This window comes from Artemia franciscana, chromosome 10 (genome assembly GCF_032884065.1).
Source record: "Artemia franciscana chromosome 10, ASM3288406v1, whole genome shotgun sequence".
Lineage (NCBI taxonomy): Eukaryota > Metazoa > Arthropoda > Branchiopoda > Anostraca > Artemiidae > Artemia > Artemia franciscana.
The window spans coordinates 43694722-43701385 of NC_088872.1; the positions used below are offsets into that span (position 1 = coordinate 43694722).

Consider the following 6664-nt stretch of genomic DNA (forward strand, 5'->3'; position numbering starts at 1 on the left):
GATATTCATACAGCCTTCCAGTCCCAGGCGACATACTGAGAAGCGGTGACGCAGTGGCACAATATTATATACAGTACAAAAACAATTATACTTTAGTTGCTTCTTAAAGCACACATCCCATTAAAAATAGAATGAAATGATAAAAAAAATACAGTATACTTCACTTACAATTTTTCAACTGAAAGTAAGGAGCAATATTAAAACTTAAACAAACACAAATTATTATGTATATGAGAGGGACTGCACACTCCTCAATACCTCGCTCTTTACACTAAGGTTAGAATTTTTTTTAATTTTTTAAGAATGACTCCTGATAAACAAAGACTGTTTAATTTGAACAATAAGTTTTTTCCAAAAAATCAAAAAAACACTTAAGCGTTAAGAGTGAGGTACTGAGGAGGGGGAAACCCCCCATCATATACGGAATAATTTCTGTTCGTTTTAAGTTTTAATATTGCTGCTTACTTTCAGCTGAAAAAACTTTTTTTATTTAATTTTCTATAGTTTTTTTTTATTTAATACCCTGAAATCCAACTCCCCCTCAATGAAAAATTCTTTTCCCCCACGAAAAACCCTCCATGAAAAGATATTCCTACGTCATCACTCCCACCTGAGCCCTCCCCCCCCCCAGAAAATATCTTTATACTTTCCAATAGCCAATATTATTTGTGAGCAATAGGCAAAGTTTATAACTTGGAGCCCTTCCCTGGGGGAGGGGGGGGGGTCAAGTCATCCTCAATGACATAGTTATTAGATCTTTTGACCAAGCTGAAAAAATGGCAATCTCAAAATTTTGATCGGACAGTTTTGGGTAAAAAAGGGGTTGGGAGTGGGTTGATTGCCCTCCAGTATTTTTGGTCACGTAAAAAGGGCACTAGAACTTTTGATTTTTTTTATCAAATGAGCCCTCTCTCGATCTTCTAAGATCAATGGTTCTATACAATGAAACCCAGAAAAAAAAACCCAATAAACACGCATCCATGATCTTGCTTCTGGCAAGAAATTTTGCAACTACCCGAATATAAAGACTAGAACAGAAGAGAAAAGGGGTCAAAATATTTGATTTTAATATATTATGAGTGAAAATATTAATATGTCGAAAAATTATGACACTCTCCCAGCGCTATATGCCCCTGCAAACCAGTCTGCAGTTTGTTATCTATAAAAGCAGTTATACATTTAAGGTTGTACATGTACCCAAAACGAGCTAAGTTTGAATATGCAGTAAGCATGAATCCGCTCATCATTCGGTCTTCATCCATCCATTGATTTCTTTCAATTCGTAAGCTTTCAGGAAAAATTTCTAAGATGAGAGCAAAAACAATTCAGTAAACAGAATCTGATAAGGACTTGCAAATATCTAATTCTGATACAGGAACAGTGATGAATCTAGTCACCTTTGCTATTTAGCATAATCATTATTTTATCATAGAGTTTATGACGTAAAATTGATTACCATAGAGCTAAAGACGTTTGTAATGCTGTTACCATGAACAAAACCGCTTTCTTAAAGCTATTTTTAAGAACCATGAAAGCCGTTTCTTAAAACCATTTCTTAAGAAAACTAAGACACCCTTGAACACTATTCTATAATACGCCCTCTGCCAACTTAGCTAATTTTCTTCTGAAAGCCAGGGTATGAGGGCCTAAAATACACTTTTATAAGATTTGGAAATTCGTCCCTCGTTTCGCAAAAAAAAAAAAAATAGATAAAAAAAATAAAAAAATAGAAACTTGATTATCATGTTAATTGGATTCAGAGCAGTGACAAATCTTTTAAACTATGAGCAATCTCCCTTACACTAGCTATATTATCTTAGTTTGCTCTCTTAGATTAATAGGATTCCCATTTTTATCGGGTTTCTTTTCAAAAGATCTAATTATTGAATCTTCAGAGAGCCTACATATATTAATTCCTAGTGTACTCATATTAGTTTCATGTCTTCTAACAAGAACTTATTCTTCACGAATTGCAATAATATGACTGTGCTCCTACAATTATAATTTAAGCTGTCAATACAGGGACGAAGAAGGGGATTATCTGACTCCTCTCTTTGTTCTTTATTGAGGGGCTGTTATAGGGGGATATATTTTTTATTGATGTTTTCTGGGGGACGTAAGAACCGTCTTAGGCCCATTTGAAAAGATTCTCCTCCTCTCTCTTATTATAGTAGGGGTGATCTTACCTTACTTTGTCAAATCATTTAGTCTAAGCCTAAGACATTATGTAAGCAGAATATTATTTTTACCATTTATTACGGGGCGAACAAGCTTCATACCGTTATTTATGGGTGAACTCATTTATCATGAGGGTGATTGTGGTTGGGTAGAAGAAGCGGGGCCGTCATTAATCTATCAGAATAGCTTACGGGGGTCATCTCTATTTTCGTTTCTAACCTCCTCTCCGTATAAGGTACTTATCCTAGCTTCTTTGTTATTCACACTATTTATATATTTCTATAGCTTAACAAGAGCACAACACTGAAGATGTTGGGGTGGATGATTCCTGGAAATATTTAAAGGACATTTATCCATTTATGCATTGAAAATGCATTGTATTAAATCTATATATATAAAAATAAGTTGTCTGTCTGTGGATCTGTGGATCAGGTGACGTCATGTTCCTGTGTCGGCTGACGTCATGAAATTAGTTGTCAGGTTCGTCATGTTTTCGACTGACGAAATTACAGACCGGGACACAAATGACGACCGGGACACCGGCACAAAGGGAATATAAATGACGACCGGGACACAAGGAATGTTCGATTAGCAATCACCATCAACAAAGCACCGGGACACAAATGACGACCGGGACACAGAGAGTATAAATGATGACCAGGACATAAGTAAAAAAAATTAAAAACTAAAAAAAGGTAAAAACTACAAAAAAACTAAAAAGAAAAAAAAACTAAAAACTAATAAAAAACTAAAAAAGCTAAAAAGCTAAAAAAAAAACTAAAAAAGAAAATAGAATGAAAACGGAAAAAAAATGAAAATAAAGGAGAAAAACAAAACTAAAAAAAAAGAAAAAAAAACTAAAAAAAGGTAAAAAACTAAAACCTAAAAAAGACCAATTCAAAAACGAATGTATATACAGACCGGGACACAAATGACGACCGGGGCCCAGGGAATATAAATGACAACCAGGACACTCAAAGAGAAATTACAGACCGGGACACCGGAACACAAATGACGACCGAGACAAAAATGACGACCGGGACACCGCGACACAGGGAATATAAATTACGACCGCGACACTCAAAGAGAAATTACAAACTGGGACACCGGGACACAAATGACGACCGGGACACAGGGAAACAACAACAACGGGGACGCCAGGGGGCACAGGGGGATATATAAATGACGACAGGGACACAGGGAATGTTCGATTAGCAATCACCATCAACAAAGCTCAAGGGCAATCATAAGAATAATGAGGTATAGATCTGAACTCAGATTGTTTTTCCCATGGACAATTATATGTTGCATGTTCAAGAGTCGGTAAACCTGACAATCTATTTATATGCACAGACAATGGGACAGCCAAGAATGTTGTACATTCGCAAGTTTTACGTAGTTAAAAATATATATATATATATATATATATATATATATATATATATATATATATATATATATATATCTATATTCACAGGTGGGACACAGGGACGCAACTACAATGGCGCGTAACGACTTGCGCGTGCGGGGGGGCTTGGGGGGGTGCGAAGCGCCCCCACTAACTAGGTGTTGGGGTGGCGTGAAGCGCCACCCCAACAGCTAGTATACTATATAAATAGGCAGTGAGTAGAATTTAACTACCCGGTTGAAGAGTTAGCAGCTCCCATCCTTCTTTCTGCCTCTTAACAGGGGTCATCCCTTTCTCTTCATTAACAATGAAGCGCTATTAATTAGCTTCTGCTAAAGAGTGGGGACCGAAAGGCCTAAATTCAGGTCGAAACTGGATTTGATAACATCAATTCTCACTCTGAGAGAAGGAACATCCCTCTTTTAGGATGCAAACCCAATGTTATATTTAAACTATTCTCCTGAATAAGGCGTCTTTGATAAAGTTAATGATTATTTAATTCATCTTAGGGCACCTTCCCTTCACTCATAAAATACCCCTGCAACAAGGATGAAAGAAAAGAAGATAATCAGGTAGGTTGTCGGGTAAGATATGTTCAAATGTACTATAGGTAGGAGTAAAGTAATCTCTACATCAAAAATAAGAAAAATTAGAGTAATAACAAAGAACCGAATAGAAAAGGGGGTGCGAGAAGAATTCAAAGGATCAAACCCGCATTCAAATGGTGAACTCTTTTCGCGATCCAGAGAGACTTTCTTATTCACAAACACTCCGAGGGTTAACATAATAAAAACAAGCATAAAAATTCTTAATCAAATTAAAATAATTATCTCTCCCTAACAGGATCTCTTGATTGGAAGTCAAGTATAATATTTATACTAGAAAGATTCTATTCACCTCATCAGTAGATAGAAAGATAGAGAAACAATCAGACAACGTCAACAAAGTGTCAATATCAAGCTGCAGCTTCAAACCCGAAATGATGTTGGGGAGAAAAGTAGCACTTAACATGACGTAAACTACAAATTATAAGAAAAATAGTACCAATAAGCACATGTAAACCATGAAAACCTGTCGCCAAAAAGAATGTAGACCCATAGATTCTATCCGCAATAGTAAATGAGGCTTCTATATATTCCAACCCTTGAAGAAATGAAAAATATAACCCCAGCAATACAGTAATTAGAAGTCCCTGAAGGCATTGATCAAAATTATTTTCTATTAAGGCATGGTGGGCTCAAGTTACCGTAACTCCTGAAGCCAGCAGGATACTTGTATTAAGCAGGGGTACTTGAAATGGATTAAAGCTTTCCACTCCGATCGGGGGTCATAAGGCCCCAACTTCAACATTAGGCGACAAACTTCTGTGAAAAAATGCCCAAAAGAAAGAGACAAAAAAGAAAACTTCAGAGATAATAAATAGGATTATTCCCCATCGCAATCCAAATCCGACCTTCGTTGAATGTATTCCTTGAAAAGTAGCTTCTCGTGATACGTCTCGTCATCATTGATACGAAACAAATATGATTGTGATTAATCCTGTAAAAAATAGCATTCTATCAAACGAATGAAACCATTTGACAAGTCCAGAAGTCATTGCAAAAGCTCCTATTCCGGTAGCTAAGGGTCAAGGTCTAATATTAACCAAATGATATGGGTGATTTAATTGATTCATTATTCTCTTGCGTAGAGAGTCATTAGAGTCATAAAAACATAAGATTGAATAATAGCTATAGAGAATTCCAATATTAAGGTGGATCTCCGAGGTTTGAAGCAAATTCTATTTCCTATAGCATTGAAATACGCAACGAGATTTTCTCCTTTCTCATTGGCTTAATTGCTCTCTTGAGGGTTGTACCAGAATATTTAAATACTGTTGTTTATTACGATCGGATTTAAAGGGAATTTAAATTTTTTTCACATGTCTAATTGGTAACAGCTGACCATTGAAATTTGGTTGGTTACAAGTCAGATAACAGTTTAGCATTTGAATTTTCACAATGGGCAGAAAAAAAATACGAACAAATAAAGGATGGGAAAACCTGAGACATTGGTAAGTTCTATTCCAACGTTATTGTAGATTATATTACTTTTATTCATGTACAAGTTACATTTTCAAACAGTTCGGGGTAACGAACTGTAGTAAGGAGCGAAGGGGCTCAATAGTAACCAAAACTCTAAAAAACGAAGTTTTGATACAAATAGTTACATCAAAAGAATTGCATTTTAATGCTGATTTTAAATATATAAGTTTCATCAAGTTTAGTCTTACCCGTCAAAAGTTACGAGCCTGAGAAAATGTTCCTTATTTTAGAAAATAGGCGGAAATACCCTCTAAAAGTCACATAATCTTAACAAAATCACACCATCAGATTCAGCGTATCCGAGAACCCTACTGTAGAAGTTTCAAGCCCCTATCATAAAAAAGGTGGAATTTTGTATTTTTGCCAGAAGACAGATAACGGGTGCGTATTTTTTGTTTTTTCTTTGTTGTTTTTTTCCTCAGGGGTGATTGTATCGACCTAGTTGTCCTAGAATGTCGCAAGAGGGTTCATTCTAACGTAAATTAAAAGTTCTAGTGTCCTTTTTAAGTGACCGAAAAACTGGAGGGCACCGAAGCCCCCTCCAACGCACAGTTTTCTCCAAGGTCACCGGATCAAAATTTTGAGATAACCATTCTGTTTAACTCAGTCAAAAATCTAATAAATATGTCTTTGGGGATGACTAAATCCACCTCAGTTCCCGGGGGAGGGGCGGCGACTTATAAACTTAGACCATTGTTTACACATAGTAGTTGTTAATTATGAAGTGTACAGACGTTTTCAGGGGGACTTTTTTGTGTTTGGGTTAGGGTGGGTCGGGTGGGCAGGTTACGTGGGAGGATCTTTCCATGGAGGAATTTTTCACGAGGGAAGAGAATTTCCATGAAGGGGTCGCAGGATTTTCTAAAAAATATAAAAAAGACAATTTATAAAAAGACAATGAGAAAATATTTTTTTTTCAAATGGAAGTAATGATCAACATTAAAACTTAAAACGAGCATAACATATTACTTAAATAAGGGGGTTTGTCTCTTCC

General features: G+C 36.0%; 1 pseudogene; it reads right to left on the bottom strand.

Annotated features, from left to right (window-relative positions):
- Positions 1-4475: 4475 nt before the first annotated feature.
- Positions 4476-5261, bottom strand: LOC136032480 (cytochrome c oxidase subunit 3-like; annotated as a pseudogene).
- Positions 5262-6664: the final 1403 nt, after the last annotated feature.